Consider the following 20,585-nt stretch of genomic DNA (forward strand, 5'->3'; position numbering starts at 1 on the left):
TGTGCATCTATAGAAATGGAGAATGAAGATAGAACAAGGCTTTACTGAGCTTCAAAGTATTGATTAAGATTCAGAAGAGTCATGAAGGAAATCGTGATTAAAGCCATCCCTAGCCCCACCAGCACCCCCACCCCATCCCCCACCCCACCCCCACGCGCACCCCTAACTCCCAATACAAAACACTTTGGTTTCCTCTGTGACTTCCTCTAAGTAATGCCAAACAATCTTGAGTCTGTGGATGGCTGCTCCTTTATGGAAACAGTTTTAATAATAAGCCCAAATATGGGGAAATATCAAATATGGGGAAATCTATTCTTCCCTTAATTTTAGTCCACGATGAAATGTGACACTGATTCTTTTCTATTCATATCCATCTTTCCCCTCTTTTAAATATTTGTTTTTGTAGCTTAAAGGAGACCAAAACAATCATGAGAAGAGTAGACAGGCTGACATGGCAGGGAAATGCCACAGGCCGCACCCCTAGGCAAATACCTATGTGCAGCCAGGCAATCCTGAGAGGAAGAAAAATAGCCTTGCCCAGGGAAGGCTATATATTTAGGCATGCTTGCATATGTGTATGTGTGTGTGTGTGTGTGTGTGTGTGTGTGTTTATGTGTGTGTTGTGTGATAGCAACTAAACACTGCAGGAGTCCATGAACGTGAGAGAGTGTTGTTTCTAAATTACCAGTATTATTAGTATTATCAGTTTGCATGGGCTAGCAATCAACTAAGACACTGACACCTTGTTATATTTAAAAATAGCCTTAGTTAACCTGGGGCAGGGCAGACATTAGTCCTCTAAACTACTTCCAGTTGTGGGGCAGGTATAGGATCCTTGCCCCAATCCCATGCCATCTGCTTCTAATAATTTCTGTCAAGCTACCTCCCATCCATAATCCCAAATACTTGCTAATGTTCTTCATCTGGGTCAAATCTCCATCCATGCCTGCCATGTGTTTCTCTTCCATCTAACCTATGTCGGCCTTCTTCTTTCTCCTCTCAGGATCTCATTATCTTTCTTCTTTCTTCTTGCCAGGATCCTCCCACCCCCTTCTCCCTTCTCTCTCTCTCTCTCTCTCTCTCTCTCTCTCTCTCTCTCTCTCTCTCTCTCTCTCTCTCTCTCTCTCTTTCTTTCTCTAAGGCCAGGAACCTTAGCCACACCTCTATCTCCTCTGCCCAGGCCAGGTGGGATGCCTTTTTATTAATCAAAAGATGGGTCACAGAGATACCAAGCAGTAATTAGCATCAAAATACATTAGGCTATCCTCCAACAAGAGGGAGCAAGGATAGGGACTGTGCTGTGATACATGGGAAGAGGCAGAAGGAAGGGGAAAGGGAAAATGATATAACCCAATTTTGATTTTAAAAATTTAATTAAAAATAAAATTAAACAAAGCAACATATTCATAAAATGGCAAGCTAATTTTAAATGCATGTTTCTTGGTTCTAGGTAAGAAATTAACAGAATGCTGAATTCTTATTTTTCCTCTCTAAATATTATGACATCACTTCTTTCACAAAAAAATACATACACATGTTAACACACATTTGTATGTATGTGCCTTTAAAATACCATAATATCTTTAATTTTTCCAGCTCTAAAATTAAGATGTGAAAAAATAGAGAGCTTTCTCAGTGGCTTTTGGTATCCTGTAGCAACCAGAATGCCTTACAGTAAGTCAATTTTTAAATAGATTTATTCATGTTTGTCTGTAGGATTGATAGCTCAGTGAAAAGAAGGATTTAGCCTTCCATTTGACAAACAATATTGAATTCTTCCTAAATATTGAACTAAGCATAGAAGAAAAAGCTGCCAATTCCTACAGACAAAAAGATCATAATCTAGTGTGGAAATGAACCAGAAAGCATGAGAGTACAATGTGAAATAACTCAAGACCAGTTACTATGTGCAAAGAGGATTTGAATTTTATTCTGGGTCCTATAATGGTTTTCATTGAGAAAATGAATCTAAAACATAATGGAGAATAATTAGAAAGATTTGAAAATAGCTGACTGTGATACCAAGGATGATGGACTGAAGAGGGATGTAATGTGAACACACTTGTCCTAGCCTGCTTGTACCCTAAGGAAAACACAGTAAAACAGAGGAGACACAGGGGAAATCCAGATTTGTTAGTGCCACATGTCCAAGAACAGGTCTCTTCTAGTCCAACCGCACTTAGTTCCTGATGAGACATGTCCTACAAGAACTGTGACCTTGGTACCTGTGTAGTCATGTGGCTCATAGCATGACCGCTGATCTCTTGGGTCAATGATTCTCCCTGAAAGTAGGAGGCTTGCCAAACAGATGTTGTGGTTGCTGGGCTGTGGGAGCACACTTATCTACAAGTGACTCTGAATGAATCAAGAGAGGAATCTACACTGCAAATTATACTCCAGTCATGTATTTCAATAGTCAATCACTTTAGGTAAGGAAGGAAAATGACCATGGTCAAGCTGAATCCTTAGGTATAAGGTAGATTCAGACATCACATAGAGCAGACGATTGCAGCAAGTGGTGAGTGAAGGAAGGAAGTATAGAGATCTGGCACATAAAACTTTTAAAAGCGAAAGTCCCCTCCACGACAAGGTATGTGCTTTACAATTGGTAATGTCCATGGACAAAATTAGTCCAGGGCAGCTGCAGCTACACAACAGGCTATGCTTGATGAAATATATGCATTTTAATGAGATACATCTCTCTCCAAATTTATCCCCAAAGCCAATCACCATTATGTCATATTCCTGAGGATTTGGATGTTTTGTTAGTATTGAGACCATCGACAATATTGATCCATTTGGATGGTTTCATCGGTCTCACCAGCAGGCGTAGAGTGGATCCTGGTTCCTTCTTAGCTAGTCTATTTTACCTTTAGTCCTCCAACTATGGCTTCTTCCTCTACTTCTGTTCTTGACCATTAACCCCTACAATCATGTCATTGACATCTTCATCTTTGCCTTTAATGCCAACCAAGATGCCAAAATTAATTTTCACATACCATATTTGTGAGTCAAATAAAAGGTAAGTGTTATCTGGGCATCAAATATAACAGAGCTGGGAGCTGGGAGAGGCTTATATTTGAAACTTCTAAAGGAGTATTGAAGGAGGCTAGCTGGCCAGTTTTGCATGTTAATTTAACTAAGAGCTAGTAACCTAGATTTAGACAAAAATAAGTTTTGAAGGTATTTATCAATGAGATTAGCCCTCGAGTTCACAAAATTTAATAAAATCAGTTGTTCTTAAAATAGTGGACCTCGTATAACCAGTTGAATGTATCAAAAACAAAGTAGATATGGTCCTCTGAAGAAGAGGGGATTTAAATTCTATGCTCTAATAAATTCTACACTTATCACTAAGATCCTATATTTATGCATGAAGTTACAGGAAGATTAATTTGTCCTGGATCTAAGGTGTTCTGCACCCTTCAAGTTAGATTTCTGTTTCCACTACATCACTCCAGCATCTCTATCGTGGCTAGCTCTGTTATTGTTTATAATTGCCAATAGATTTTATTTATAAAAACATTTAGTGGATATAAATAGAGGTCATAAATGTTAATATGCCCTAAATTTAATGCTTCCAGAGGTGTCTCCCTTGCAGACCATAGTCTTACTAAGCCCTCCTACAGTGGGGTAATTCACAAGTTCTCTAATTCTCTACAATTCTGTCTCTCTGTCTCTGTCTGTCTCTCTGTCTCTCTGTCTCTGTCTCTTTAAACACCTACATTTGAACCAGAGAAGAAAGCAATGAACATAAACTATTAACTTAAAGAAAATGCATTCCAGTGACATTCTTAAATATAATTGCAATTATTTAAATAGTAGGTGATAGAATGTCCGTAGGTGTCAAAGAACACAACTCTTAGGATATCTGATCAGGACAGGACTTGCAAGTATCAAGAACTTTCATGCAATTGGCTAATTCAAAAATTAAAGTCTTGCCCAGACACAATTTATCACACTGCTGCTGAATCTCACTTTGCTCATCCTTCTATCCATTCTTTGCCTCCACATGTCACTTCTCAAAGTACCAGGAAAGTGTATCTCTCTAGTCCCAAAGCCTAGTATAATGGCATTAATTTGCTTGATTGCCTATTACTTTGTAGATGACTGGTATTAAGGTCCCCTAGTCTTTAGCTCTTTCCAAATACTCCCAACATGCACAAAATGAGGCATTCAGTTTCTAGAATTTTCTGAGCAGTCAATTTTCTAGTTCATACTTCTTTCCTCACCTGGAACACCACCAATCTGGTAACATGGCTAGTTCTTCTGCAACCTTGTAAAGCTGTCTAGCTTTCCAAAGCTTTCCTTTTTCTCTCAACTGATTGTATAAAGATGAGTGTTATATAGCAGAAATCATAGAAATGATGCTTTAAAATAATAAAAAATAATAAAAATTAGTCATTTAAAGTTATTTAATAAACCAGACATAGTTTAGTAGATAAAGACTCAGGATTCTCCTCAGAAGACCCAAGCTCAAATTATAGCACCCAATTCCTTTTTAAATTGTTTTATTTTTGTACATATATATATATATATATATATATATATATATATATACACACACAACAGACTACCTATGGAAAGAAAAACTGTGACATAATCAGAAATTATATAAATGTTACCTTCTTAGTGCTTTGGCTATTTGTATTTGACAGCCTTGAAGAAGACATCTTTCTCATCTTGGTGCATCTAAGTTTTTGAATGTAAATGACTATCCATCATATCTTGTCATTATCAACTTAAAACATCTATCTAGACCTAAAAGCATCTTAACCCCTAAACAACTAAGCTTCATTGTAAAACTAAGCTACCTGGTGGTCTTCAACTCCATCAGAGACTTGGGAAGGAGTAAACTTGATTATCTGAGTATTCTGGGAGTGCAGGTTATTAGCTTTCTAAATGAGAGGATGACAGAGACAGTTTGCTGCCTGAATAGTCACCCAATACTCTCTATAATGTTGGAGCATCTTCTTCAGCCTTCTAGCACAATATATCTGACAGACATATTTGTGAGGCAGAAACTATTGAGGACTTGCTTACCCTGTTTTGGCAGAGTTTGGCCATTAGCACCCAATTCTTATGATTGAAGAATCCTTTCTAGTGACTAAGTATAAAAGAAGTACGAAAATGTTATCTATACAAAACAATGGGATTTAATTTTCATTTGGAAGGTTCTGTGTACTATATACTTTCAAATGAAATTCTGAAACCCTTTTAGAAATCACTAAAAATAGTGAGCACAAATGAGCTGTGACAGCTAATAAATACAGGGGATTCTAAGCTTCTTTTAAAATTGTCAAATAGCCTCTTATTATACATAGATAAAATAGAATTCTCATATCAGTGGCTTGATTATAATGTGTCATGGAGTCTGTGAAGAGAGTACTTATTGTCCTACTCCTCCTGCGTCAGTATTTGTAGTCATATGAAATATGGAAAGATCCCTCTCCTAGGGTCTTCGCTGCTAATGCCCCATACCACACAATAAGTAGTAAGGGGTCCAGCTGGCAGAATTAAAAAAAATACAAAAAAAAAAAAAAAAACTAAGACAAGGCGATGGTGAGAGAATATAATCAAAGTTTATTGTATACTTTTATGAAATCACCACCATATTGAAATAATTATCTTGTATAGCTAATATATGCTAATAAATGGGTATTGTTTTATCAATATGAAAAAAAGAAGAGATCTGCTCCAAGTGTGCCTAATTCATGTCTCTCAGTCCCAATTTCTCTTGTCTTTTTCCAAATCTCTCTTGGACAGGATTCTGTGACAGGGTACAAAGCCATTCTTCTCCCATATGTGATGTTGTACATTAATACATTTTGGTTCATTTATGGATGAAGTTATAGGAAGCATAACTTATCTGGGTCTAACGTGTACTGCACACTGCAACTAGATTTCTCAGTTTCTCCTACATCACTCCTGCATCTCTACAATGGCTATCTCTAAATTCAGGAGCTAAGTTATTATTTACTATCTCCAATACTAGTAGATTTTTATTTATAACAAACATTTAGTAGATAAGTAGAAAATATGAAGGTGTTGTGGTTTTTCTTCCTGACCACAAGCTCCCAGGATAATGGCTCATGAGACTCAAAACATTTTTACAAATACCTCAGCCATATAGCTAGGCTTTTTTCTAACTAGCTTACCACTTAAAGTAACCTATTTACTTTAATGTACATTGTGCCACGTGGCTGCTTACTTCTGCTCAGGTACTATGTGTTTGTCCTCCTCACATCTTCCTTGGTGAAGTTCCCCATGCCTGGCTCTATCCCGTCTCTTGCAGAAGATCCCACCTCAGGGATAGGCCATAGGTTTTTAATTGGCAGGTGATGCGTCAATACAATACACAAAATATCAATTCAACCTAATGGTTCATATCCTGTACTCCATATCTGTGATGTGAATAGGAAAATGATTATTGTCCAAAGTTAATATATAAAGAACTTGAGTATATGATCACCATATCTAATAATACAAGGTATGCCAAAGGTTCCCACTTATCTTCACCAGTTTCCAATAGTTGAATAACTGCTATTAACAATGTGCTTGACACCCAGTCAGAAGCTGGATGTCATTGTGATAAGACAAGATAGCCAATGAGTTGGGTATGGAAGCATTACATGTAATATTTTAGGTGATTTTTAAAAATTGAAGGTATCTGTCTGCTTTGCCTCTTTTCTCCATGCTGCCTCTTAGGATGCTTCTTTTTAAGGGTGAACTGATTTTGGCCTGTGAAGATATGTCACACCCTAATTTCAATGAAACAGAATCCAGAAATAACTAGGGTTCTCATGAGTGAAGGTCTTCATTGAAACCCCCAAAACTTCTCATATCTGGACTGTTATAAGAAAGTTTGAAACTATTTTTATTTTATTTTTTCATGTGTATGTGTGATGCCTGCATGTTTTTACAGATGGCTTTTGTTTCTGTATTGCATGCATATATGTCTGCATCTGTACACCATCTGCAATCTAGTACCCATGGAGGCAAGAAAAAGGCATGGAATCCTCTGAGAGTGTAGTTACAGATGGTTATGTACATCCATCAAATATTAACAAATAAAAATAGCAGTGCGTGCAAAGTATAGTATAAGTAGCTTTTAGCAATTATCAGCCATTTTTGAGAATTTGCTGAAACTGCGTGGTCTTCCTCTAATCTTATTAAACTTCTGGATTATGAGCTCCTTAAATGAAAGAATAAGATGCCAATAACTCATGGTTTTTCCTAGAGTCTTTTTCTCTTGCAGTAAAAAAAAAAAAATCACCTTACTGAATACATGATTAACAAGTTTCCATTTTAGATAAAGAAAATTATATATACTCCATGTAAAAAAAACTGCAAAGTTCCGGTTTATGCATTTGCTTGCTTAATTCTCTTTAGGATAGAGTACCAAATACAGGCAGGATGAAATAATTGTCCACAGATATGCTCTACTTCAAGTTACCTAGACACAGTGTGAAAGTAGTTTTAGAAAAATTATGAAATTCTAGTGTCTTCGTAAGTAATATAGCAAACCTATATATTTGAGGTTGAAAAGCTGCACACTTTTAGTGATAGATCTCTACAAGGGAATACTATAACCATGTATGCTAGTTCACTCAGGTGTTTACAAGTGACCACCAATAACTGTTGTCATCACTGAGGTATTGCAAATGCATGAACATACTACTGACTAAGTAGGTCATTACGGCTTCGCAAGAACCAATTCTTGGTGCTGAATAGAGTAGGTTTTGACAAACCTCAGCCCTTCCAAAAAAGACTTCATTTTGTGATGGCAGTGAGCACGCATACAAACAGAAATGTATTGAGGCTTGACGGGGAGAAAAGAACAAAAGAGTCTCAGTCTTTAGAGCAAAACTTGCTTTCCTAGTGAATCTGCCTTTTTTTTTTTTTTTTTTTTTTTTTTTTTTTTTTTTTTTTTTTTACAGCTAGATTGAAATATAAACTTTGGAAGATTAATTATCTTGCAATTCATTAAACCCTAGCAATCCCACATACGCGTTGTCTATGCAGATAGTTTCTGTCATAAATCATCATGTCCCAACTGTAATGAGACAACACAAGAGAAGATGTAGCCGTTTTATTGTTTCTTTCTCAATTCAGCATAGTTGGAATTGCTCAATCAGCCTTTAACTAATTTTTCTTCCTTAGGTGTTGAGTCCATTTTAATGAGGCAAAAGGAGATCTGTGATCTCTGATGGAGCTGAGGATGTGGCCTGGACTTTGCCTTTCTTCAGTGAGGCATAAATACTATCTAATTTCCTCTTCCTTCCTTTCTTTCCAATTGATAGAATGCATTCTGAAGACCACTTTACAGCTGGCATATCAACTACGTACTACACCTAGGAACCTGTCTTAAAACCATGTATTCAGAACAATAGGATAAAGCAACCAAAAACAATCATTCCATTACACCATGTGCTATTTCTCCAAAGCCAATGCCTGGCTGAGCACTTCTAGACAAGGTCACAGTGGTTTCAGTTTACCCTGTATTATGACAGCCAACTGGATGCGGTGGGTCACTCCCTTCTCATGCCTTCAAAGTTTTCCTATGCTCTGCCTGAATTTTGGTCCGTGTGGTCATTGTTCCTTGTACTTAAGTAAGCCAGCTATAAGAAGACATTTTTAAAGGATGCTCATCCTTCCTGTCCGTGTCACTCCTACTGAACTTAATCCGTTTGAACATACTCGAATTACAATAGTTGCTAAAACCATATTTAATTTTGCAAGAGAATACAGGATTAATGTACACAGAGAGAAATAAAAGTAGGTTTGCTGACATGAAATGTGTTTTCTGACATTGACTGGCAACAGGAAAGAGCCAGCATTATTGTACATTTTTTCCAGACATGCTGCTTGAGTTAAGCACATTACAACTAGTTCTGCAGTATTTGTTCTCTGAGCTTAAAACTCTGCATTGTTTAATATTTTCCACTGCTATGAAGATAAACACAGTCATTAATCCAAAAACTTGGCAACAGGATTGTTTTGTTCTGAAAAAAAAATTGATCACAAGGCCAGGGGAAATGCATGAGCACATCAAAGATTTTGATATACAGTGTTTGGGAGAATGGACAAATAACATTCTTGAATTGGATCTGACTGGATGTTTATCCTATAAATCAACATAACCATTTAAGTAAGAAGCTCAAATGATGTGAAGACATTTCTGATACAGTCCAAAATAACTGCACAAATAATTCAAATTTATTTTATACTAATCATTAAGAATCTAATCATCTTCTCCATATTCCATCTGCCAAAGAAATAGGATAGTACTCTAGAGTCATATTTCAAAAGGTCAAATATGAGAGCAAGGCAAATATCTAACACAATTATTACTTCAGTATATAAAGCTCCAGGGAGAAATTTTGGTTGGTTATTCATAACTCAGTTTAAAACCAGTGTATCTTAGTAGTAGTAATTAATAATATTTCATATGGTCTTACACAACATAAACATATATTATAATAACTAGTTGTTCTTTTAAGGATTCCTGTGATTTACCAAGTAAGGAAGAGAAATTAAAATACATAATTTTATATAATTAGTTTTATTTTATTAAAAATAGATTTTTTTCTACACAATATATTTGATTATGGTTTCGCCTCTCTGTAATCCTCCCAGTTCCCTTCCCACCTCCCCTGCCATCCTGATCTATCCCCTTTTCCTTCTCATTACAAAATAAAAGGCTTATAATAAAATAATATACTGTATAAAACAGAAACAAACATCAGAATATGACAGTACAAACCAAAAGAAAAGAGCCCAGGAGATGACACAGGAAACAGATATTAAAACAAAGACACAATGGTTCATATACTAAGGGATCTAAAAGAAACAGAAAATAAAATGAAAACAAAATTTTAGAAGAAGGAAGGAAGGAAGGAAGGAAGGTAGGAAGCCCTGACATGGCACCCTTCATTTTCTGTTGCCCATCTACTGCCACTTTCGTTTGTGAGTGGCTTTCAATTGGAGATTGATTGCTTCTGTCTTAGTTTTGGAGCATGTGCCTACTTCTTTCAGCTCTAGCGTCCCATATAGTGCCGACCCATGCAAGCCCTTTACGTGCTTCTTTAGTCTCTGTGAGTTTATATCAGAGGTGAGCATGTTGATTTAAACAGCCTTGGTAGTGTCTTCTATTCCTTCTGGCTCTTACACTCTTTCCACCTCCTCATCAGCAGACTCTCGAGCCATGAAAAGGAGGAATTTGATGGAGACATGCTGTTTAGGGCTGAGTGTTCTGATATCTCTCACTCTCTGCATATTGCCTGCCTGCAGGTGTGTATCTGTTCCCATTTGCTGTAGGAGGAAGCTTATCTGATGGTAGATGGGCAAGTAGGTAATCTATGAGTAAAACAGACTGTTCTTAGGGATCATTTTGTTGTCATACAACTTTACTGGAACAGTACTATTTGGTTTTCCCCAAGTCGATGGGCTATCTAGTCCCAGGTTATAGGTCACCTAAGCAGCACTGGTTATGAATTTCATCTCTTGGAGTGGGCTTTAAATCACATCAGATAGTGGTTAGTTACTCCCACAAGCCTTGTGCTACATTGCTCTAGAATATCTGGCAGTCAGAACATCAGTGTAAATGGTTAGTAGTGTGGTGGATGCTTAAGTTTCTTCTTGGTAACATGCAAAGTACCTTCTGGTACCAAGAACACTAGCCAGTGGGGTGAAGTCCCGAGGTAGGCATCATCTTAATGTCTCTGTGTTCAACTCGTCCTGTTGGTGTTGTCTTCAGCAATAGGACTTTGCTGTCCATTACAGAGAGCAACTCCTAGCCTTGGCAAGAGCCTGGGTGGTTGGAGAACCATTCTGGCCAACAATTCAATTAGGTGTAACCCACTCCTAGTACTGGATGCTCCATTTGGAGATGAGAGTGTCCATTTGGGCCTCTATTTCCTTATTATTTGGTGATTTCATTAAGATCATATCCATGTAAGTACAGTTTTTGGAAGTTTTCTCTCTATTAGGTTTTCATACTATCACTCAAATGACCCTTGATTTTAGCTATCTGTCACCACATTTCTTCCCTAGGTCCCCATTTCTTTATTTTTTTAAAAAATCTTTTTTATTACTTTATTCATATTACATCTAAATTGTTTTCCCATCCCTTGTTTCCTCCTGTTCCTCCCTCCCTACTGCTTTCACCCTATTCCCCTCCCCTATGATTGTGCCTGAGGGGGATTTTCTCCCCTTGTATATGCTCATAGGGTATCAAGTCCCTTCTTGGTAGCCTGCTATCCTTCCTCTGAGTGCCACCAGGCCTCCCCATCAAGGGGACATGATCAAATATGGGGCAACAGAGTTCATGTGAAAGTCAGTCCCCACTTTCCACTCAACTGTGGAGAATGTCTTGTCCCCATTTCACCACCCATAAATATTTATTCTGTTTATCTTGCCTAAATAACTATATAAAACACTACATAACTATATATAGTTATGTATAGTTATATATAATTATATAGTTAGTTATAAACATAACAGCTACTATCCACATATGAGCAAATACATGCTATATTTGCCTTCCTGAATATGCGTGACCTTATTAAGATGATTTTCTTTCCTAGATTCATCCATGTACTTGCAAATTTGATGATTTTACTTTTTGTTAATGGCTGAGTGATACTCCATTGTGTGAATATACCACATTTTTATCTAGTCTTCTGTTGAGGGACATCCAGGTTGTTTCTAAATTCAGGCTATCATGAACATGGTTGAGCAAGTGTGTCTATGACAAGTTGAAGAGTCCTTTGGGTATATGCCCAAGAATAATTGAGCTGGATCTTGGGAAGATTGATTCTCATTTCCCAGAGGAACCACAACATTGATTTCCACAGTGGCTGTACAAGTCTGCACTTCCACCAGCAATGTATTATAAAATATCATAGTCCTAAAAGATGGATCAGTATCTAAAGACTGTTCAGGTGGAAATTATTAACACTATTTCTAATTACGGGCCATGGGCAAACAAAAGGAAAACATTACTTTGAAAAATGCAAACAGTGTTCTTAAAATCTTTTTGAAACTGTATTCCAATCAAAACCCTAACGCAAAGGAACACTTAGAAATCAAGAGGAGAAGAAATGAGAAAGAATTCACAATCCCAGAAGCATATTACTAAGTTCTAATGATTAAGACTGCTAAATAAAATGCCTTTTTTTTTTTTTTTTTGAGACAAGGTTTCTCTGTGTAGCCTTCGCTGTTCTGGACTGGTTTTGTAGACCAGGCTGGCCTCGAACTCACAGAGATCCTCCTGCTTCTGCCTCTCTACTAAGTGCTGGGATTACAGGTGTATGCTACCAGAGCTGTCTAAAATGTTCTTTGATCTGATAAGTAAATAAAAGTTCACATTGCATAATGAAATGTATATGCAAAAATGCTCCAGGAGACCAAAAATCGGGCCAATTGGGTAGACAGAGAATTATTTAATAAGTTTTTTGTTTAATTACAGAATTGAAAATATTGTTTCACCTCTGTATTGGAAAAGAAGAAATTAAAGTTCTTAGAAGGAACTGTCATTAGATTGGCAAAGTAATGAACACAAAAAATAAAAAAGCAAAAAAAAGTAAATGAAATAAAAAAACTTGTTTTATAGTAAAATATTATTTATTTAGATTTATATACTTTATACTTAACATTCTGTCACCTGAGCTGTGTCATCATCCTCTGCCTCTGCCTCCGGAGACTACCTCCGAATTATATTTACCTATACTATGAGCACCAGCTACCATAGTAACAATGTAGCCAGGTATTATCAGACCCCAAGGAAGGGACCTCACATAGTGATGTGTGTGATCACTGGAGGTGTGGTGGGACCCAAGCACAACAGCACAATTGCCCCAGCAACCTCAGTTCTTGCCAGGATTTATACTTGACGATCAAAGAAGAGGCTGAGAACTCGTAGGACTGTGGGGCAGATGGATCCACGTTTTGTTAAGTCCCCCCTCTCTCTCTAAGAAGGTCCATTTGAATAGTTAAAATAATGTTACAGGCAATTTTTAATTTCATGGGTGAATGCACCTGTCGTAAGACACTCAACATGTCCCCTTCATTTGACCAAACTGATTGCATCTGAAATCTGCAAATGGCCCCTTTCTTCCCTGAGAGATATTCTCAGTATGTTTTCTGTTATGGGGAAGCTATTAATATAGAGAAAAGCTTGCTTTAATCCCCGACAGCTGTTAGTCTGGATCCTTTAGCCGCCGTCAAGCAAAGACAGACGTTTTAAAGGGAGCAAACATGTAGTTAACTTTGAGACCCAGAGAAACTCAGCTGCCACCATGTTATTAAAACCTTAGCTGCAACAATGTATTTTTGGAATTTTGTGAGAAAATAAATCTTTTATGGTTTTTATTGCTTTGGGGTTGAGTGTTTTTTGCTTGTAAACATAATGGTCTATGCTGTAGCAGCTTCACCTCATCTGTTATTAACTGATGAAAATATGTGAATCAAAAAGATGAAGAACTTGAATCCAAGAATAAGCATAAAACTCCAATAAAAAGCACTGAAGTTCAAAGAGACAGCTGCACAGTTTGTGAAGCAATTGATCATGTGGGGTGAATAAAAGTCCTCAAGAGAATGCCAAAGAGTGTTACGGGAACATGTCAGAAATAATCAAAGAAATTATTTAAAGGCTGGAGGATAATAATTAAGCAAACATGGCATGTTTTTATTTTTTATCTACTCAACAATGGAAAAGGAAGCAAGGAAGGCCTAGTTCTACAAGCAACGTATCATTTGTAGATTCAAACCAAAAAAAGACACTAATTTAAAAGTATGTGGATTCTGGGCAGAGACATATGCCCATTGTACCAGAGGGTGAATGTTTCACTTTGATTAATACACTTTTAACACAAAATTAGTAAAAATCTAGAGCTATAAACTTCACTTAAAAAATAAGGAGTTGACAAACAAGAATGTAGAAATTCAAGTTATTTCCTTTTAAAAATAATTGTAAGGCTGTCAATCAAAAGAATTGAATTGGCATTATTTGTTAAAGCATTTTTAATTCTTCTAGGTACATATCTATTATAGTAGACAGAGAGTTGATAAATCAGAATGAACTAGAGGGCAACAGATTATATGTTCTATTTAAACCTGTCCTTTAGCCGGGCGTGTTGGAGCACGCCTTTAATCCCAGCACTTGGGAGGCAGAGGCAGGCGGATTGCTGTGAGTTCGAGGCCAGCCTGGTCTACAAAGCGAGTCCATGACAGCTAAGGTTACACAGAGAAACCCTGTCTCAAAAAACCAAACCAAACCAAACCAAACAAAACAAAACAAAAAACCTGTCGTTTAAAGGTAAAGATCACGTCTTAGAAAGGAAATCCCAAGTGTATAAGTGTTTGCTGTGGGGTTAGGAAGAAGATAAGAGAGATAGGGTAGAAATGGACAAATTTTGTTTTATAAATGTATGAAATTATTAAAAGATAAATTTACATAATAAAAAACACTTGCAAGTATATAGGCTTAGAAAGGAGGAGAAAGTTACTTCAACTCACAAATCATTCAGTGTAAAAAAAAAACCTTTATCCTTGATTTTCATGTTTGTATTTTATATTATTCTTAAATTTTATGAGCAATTATGGTAAACCCCACTTGTAAAGTAATTATTTTAATTAAATTTTAAAAGTTGAATTTTGTGTTACATGCTAAAATCCATATTATAATCCATCTAACCAGTAGAGATACACTAAAAAAGTTAAAAAAAATAAAAATAAAAACACTCAAACATAATTTAAAAGATACCCTGAAATATAAAGTCATTAGTAAGAAAACAGATTTTTTAAATTGGGCAAAAGTGATACTTTCTGGAAACTATAGAAGACAAATGATTACTTAAAAATGAATGAATATAATTGATCATCTGGAAAATTCAAATTAAGACAATTTGAGATACTTTCCTTCCTGCCATAAGGTTTACATGCAAAACAAAGAAACAAGAAAGATACCATACCAAATATTACAGATGTTGTAGAGTAACTAGATATCCTATACATTTTTAAGACAAAGATACAGTGTATCAAATATCTTAGAAAATAGTTTACTATTTCCTTAAAGTGTCAGACACACGTGTCATGCCTCCTACCCATGTTAAGCTTTGACATGTTTTCTCAATAGAAGGTACCAGCACGTGATCCTACCAAGCCTTGGACAACAATATTTTTAGTAGCTTTATAAAGTAATAGAAACTGAAAACAGGCATTCTGGAATGAATATGTGAGACACACCATGGTCAACTTCACTTCTCAGAGACTCAACCATTGTAGTAAAACTTATAAAAATAAATCAAAGGGTAAACAATCACTTAAGGTCACTGGTAATTGTCCTGGAGGCATACAGTAAACGAGGAAATGGTTATTCAATAACATCCCTTCGATGTTAATGAAGACAAGGAGTCTCTGAAAGACAAAAGACACAAGCTCTGTCTCTGGCTTCATGAGACAGAAGCTTCGTTTGGGCAGATGTAGCTCCGTGGCATGACCTCCCATCTGTCCAATCTTCAGAAAGGTCTGTGCCTCTGAAAAGGAGAAAACTACAGCATCTAGCACTCACATGATGTGTGTTGGAGAACACAAGGCTGAGCTCTCTTCTCTCAGTCAGCATCAGTCTTAGATGGAGGCTCAAAGTAAGGAAGATCCAGGGGCTGGTGAGGTGCTAAGAGGTTGTTTGCAGAATAACCCTGAGGAGTTGGTTTCAGATCCCTGTAACCCTGGATACTCTTGTCTGCAACCCAAACTGTGGGGGAAAGGAGAGACAGGAGAGAGGATTGCTGGGATTGGCTGGCCACCAGCCTATGGGCAGAGTGCCTGGCTCATTAAGAGATACTGTCTCAGGATGGTAGAATGGGGAGTAACAGAGAATAAACTCTTCCTCTGGCCCCTAAATATAGACACAGACACTTCAACACACACATGTAAATGCACATAGACTACACATACCTAATATTTTTCAAGTGGAAAAAAAAAGGAATTTTTGAGTTTAACTGCTTCAAACATTAAATTGTTAAAAAATGGCTTTGTCTCAGCTTGCTCCTAGAAATTCCATAATACTACATGAAAACAAGAAAATTAAATATGGTTGTACCACCTGGCATCATGGTAATAAAGCCAGGGAGTTGCTTCAAAGGATGTGGTCCACTAACTCCCACCCTGCTGGTGCACTGTGCCAAGGATTTTACTGGAAAAGAGAATCAAAACACTAAAGTAACAAGCTTTAAGGCTCTCCTCAAGTGAACTGACATCACCGAGACTAGAGTACAGGAATGTCCAAGACCTGACTCACTCACAGACAACGGGATTTTGGAAAAAGGATATTGGGAGAAGCAATTAAATTAACTGGGCAACAGTAAAGAGAAACAGAGAGACCTCAGAAAGATATGCTTTAAATCGCTAACCTCAAAGATTATATTTAGAAAGCCCACATTCTATAGGGCCCCCATCTAAACGGATCACACTCTGGAGCCTTTTAGAACCAAAGGGCATTACCATAAACAACACTGAAATCAACTGACAATATCCCTGGGTAATCACACACACACACACACACACACACACACACACACACACACACACACACTTCAGACTTCAAGAAAAAGAAGCTTGATTAAAACAGTCCATGTAAGTCACCAGTTTTCAGTACAAGGAATCATAGAGATATAACAGAAACCATGATGTCTACACAGGAAACAGGTGTAGCAGAAATGGCTGTGAGAGGGGCCAGATGTCTGGTTCATAAGAAAGCTACCAAAGGAAAATGCTCTCTGAGACATAAAGGGATTAAGTTTTTTCTTTTGGTTGGTTGGTTGTCAAAAGCCCTTTGGTCTGCTCCTCAGTAAAAGTGGTGAAAAGAATGCAAAGGCAATTGTTGAAACTATATATACTGAACAAAAAATAAAATAAAATGCCAGCTAAAATTGAGTCCATTCTGTGTTAGTTTATCTATGTAAGGGTCTAGACTATGCAATTCAGTCTGATGACTGAGGCAGATCAGCAGGAGCCTAACTGCCGTAGGGGCCGGAGGGAAGAGCAGAGTTACTCAGAAACTACAGTGTGATTGAAATGGTTTTTTTGTTTTGTTTTGTTTTTTAGTGGTGATCACTCAAAAGTTTGTAAGTATTTTTAAAACATCAGATTTTATATATTAATTAGTGTGATTTAAGTGAATCAATGAAATTTTCTGTAAAAACAAAAACAAAACAAAACAAAAACTCACACAGAAAAAGTTTCAAGTCAGAAAAGTGATACCCCAATATAATTTCCCTCAGATGTCTTTACAAGTTCCATACTCATACAAGGCATTCTAATATCTCATTTTTAAAAAACTGTTGACATTTCAAATTTTATATCAGATTAACACTGAAACAGCACAGATTTACTGTGCAGACAGGCAGAAAGATTCTGAAAATCTCCACCCATCGTCAGCGATTCAGGGGCTATTCTAAATGCAAAATGGCTGATTGCTTGAACATCTGCAAAGAAATACTTAGTTTGTTCCTTTCTCAGATTAGTGTTTATGAAACTTCAGTATGTACAAAAATTGCTGTTTGTTTTACATACAAGATAAAACGCTGTGCAGTCACACACTGCATAAAGATGTTTCCATCAGCAGCAGAATGTATACTCGAGGGCAATCCCACAAAATCATATTGTATAGTGGGATTGGAGCCAATTTAGCGTCTATTAAGAGCACTGATATTAACATTGTAACAAAACTAGCCCTGCTCACACTACAGGACTGGTATATGGAGTGCTGTAAATCTCAGGGCAGGGATCATGGGCGTGATAAGACAGAAAGAAAGATGGGCACATTTACTTCTTTCTGTGACATCAAATTTATGGACTAGCAATAAATTCATCAACTGTGTCAGCTTTATTGGCTAGAATTTACCAAGGAGTTTCAACATTTTTTGATAGCTGACCATTAGACAAACAGGTTTTTTATTCTATTCTTGGTTATTAATATCATTTCACGTGCTGAACTACATGCTGAACAGTGTGTGTGTATATATACATATATACATATATGTGAGAATATATAGCATATATGTGTGAGAATCACAGACACACACGCACATGCGCGAGACACACACACACACACAGACACACACATCTAGGCTATTGGATAGCTACAAAGGGATTAAAGTGTCAGCCTATGTCAGAGACTTCACAGAGAGCTGATGCAGACACAGAAGGCATTAACTCACTCAGGTGGGGAACCGCTACAGACATGCAGAGCTGCTGCAGGGTGGCAGGTCCAGCCAAGCTCCAGCGTTGAGTCAAACTGCAGAGGCATGGGACCCTGGAAGCTGCAGAGGATAGGGGTGGGATCATGGAGGCGAGGCACAGAACCGGGTCCAGACTAAAAGATGAAGGATTAGAGGATGGATAGTAACTAAAGAAAGGTAGCCTATTCAACAAGCCCTTTGGTTTTCTGCAGTCAATATTTCTAGTGCTTTCTCTGCCAGGACTATCAGAAGTTGCTCTTTGCTTATCCTCTGGTAATCTCCTTGCTGGTTTCTGAGTTTTTGCTTTTGGATTATTAGACTCCCCCCTGATTTTTTCAGTTCTGCCTGACAGCAACCTAAAGTCAATTAAGGAATGTTATAAAGGATTCTTTGTTGTAGTTGTCCACTTGCTTGTTTTGTTTATGGTTTGTTTTTTTTTCATAGTGACGCCTTTCTTCCATGTACTGAGTGCACTAGGTGCTCTATCAGTTAATTTTGATTCAAATGAACCACAAAAAGTCAGTGCTTGGTCTCTGGCCTTCATGCTGTTTTGCCTGATTCCCCTCTTATGGTTGTTTGAGATTAAACTGGGCCATACACTTCACATAGGCTTCTCTCCAGCGTCTGATAGTTGGCGCTGTCTTTTTGTTAGGACCACTTATTTTTACTGCGGTCTTTTGTCTTATGGAGTCTAGAACAGCTTTTTGGCATACTGTCCCCCAAAGGAATAAAGGCAAATACTGCAAAGTGCTTTAAGGCCCCAGCCTCTAAATCCACACATTAAGTTTTAGTAGCTTCCATTGATTATGGACTTCAAAAGGCCAGCCAATATACAAAGCATGCAAGTTGGGGTTCAACTCTTGATGCTAGATTCGACAAAGAATTTGTGGGTATATGGGTATATTCACTCTTTCATGACAAATAACACAGCATGATGCAGTGTGGAAAGGTAGCATTCTTATTAAATATATATATATATATATATATATATATATATATATATATATATCTTATAAATTTGCTGTTTTTTGAGATTAGAATATAATTATGTCATTTCTCCCATCCCTTTCTTCCCTCAAACCCTCTTTGCTCTTTCAAATTCATGGTCTCTCTTTTCATTAGATTTTGTTACACACACACACACACACACACACACACACACACACACAGGCACACACACATATATTTTTTTCCCTGAATACAGAACTGCTACCTTCTCAGTCTGTAGATGGTATTGGATAACCAGTTGATGTGCTTTTTCCTGGGGAAAAACTATTTGTCCTACTGTCATCATTCCCTATTTGCTGGTACTTATTTATTTAGGGCCGAGACCTCATGAGCTTTCCCATATCCATGTTATAATGGCTGTGGTTGTTGTCCTTGTTCAAGCCATATTTAGGTGCCATGTTGACGAGACTTCATCAGCACAACTCTCTGACTCTCTAGGGGACACAACCTCATAGAAGCTCCTTGTTCACCCCCTGTTTTTAAACTTACTCTGCTAAAGACACGATATCTTTCTTTAATTGTCTTGAGAAATCTACCTGTTTGAAAGATTTAAAACGTTTGAAATAAAATCTCCCCTACTTTTTTTTTTTGGAGTGTCTTATTTTTTCACAACAGAATGGATAAAGAACAGAAAGTATATTGGGTAATGGGGTTCTTCAATTAGAAAATTGTGTTCTGTGTTGGCTACTGAAACACTGATAATTTGAAGATAACACCAGGGGAACAGAGGATGCCTCATTGGTAAAATGCTTGCCAACTTTGTGTGGTTCCCAGAGCATCAGCATCAGTATCAGCAACAGCAACAACAACAACAACAACATAACTGACACGGTAGCACTATATTTTAATCCCTGCATTGAGCAGGTGAAAATAGTTGATCCCTGGAACCTTCTATACAGACAGCTCAGCGTACTGAACGAGCTCTAGCCCACTGAGAGAAGAGACCCCCCATTGAAGAAAATGGTAGATGGTCCTTTAGGAATGACACTTAAGATTGCCCTTTGACCTCTACACAACCCACACAAAATCACCCCCTGCACGGGAACTGTCTATGACAAAATATTTACTGTGTGTACGTTTGCTTGAAATACATAGACATAAAATCTAGTTTTATTTTCCATTATATATATTTAATGTGTGTGTGTGTGTGTGTGTGTGTGTGTGTGTGTGTGTGTGTGTATTAGAGGGTTTTTTTTTTACATATACTTTCTTGGAATGCACTTAGTGAAATTTAATCTCACTTAGTAATGTGACCAAAATTTTTTCACATTGTTTGGTATCTATAAATGTTTAAGAGTATCTAATTTTACAAAAAACCAATCCATATTGTTT

The 20,585-nt window shown here is 37.2% G+C and overlaps 1 protein-coding gene across 1 annotated transcript in view; it reads right to left on the reverse strand.

Moving 5' to 3' along the window:
- Window positions 1–15,704, reverse strand: part of LOC311604348 (uncharacterized protein) — a 349,080-nt gene extending 333,376 nt beyond the window's left edge. The window contains exon 1 of the mRNA XM_084794122.1: window positions 15,575–15,704. The gene's annotated coding sequence lies outside the window, so the exon portion shown is untranslated. The remainder of the gene's footprint in view (window positions 1–15,574) is intronic.
- Between the last annotated feature and the right edge of the window lie 4,881 nt (window positions 15,705–20,585).

This window comes from Acomys minous (assembly GCF_964271855.1).
Source record: "Acomys minous genome assembly, chromosome: 9".
Lineage (NCBI taxonomy): Eukaryota > Metazoa > Chordata > Mammalia > Rodentia > Muridae > Acomys > Acomys minous.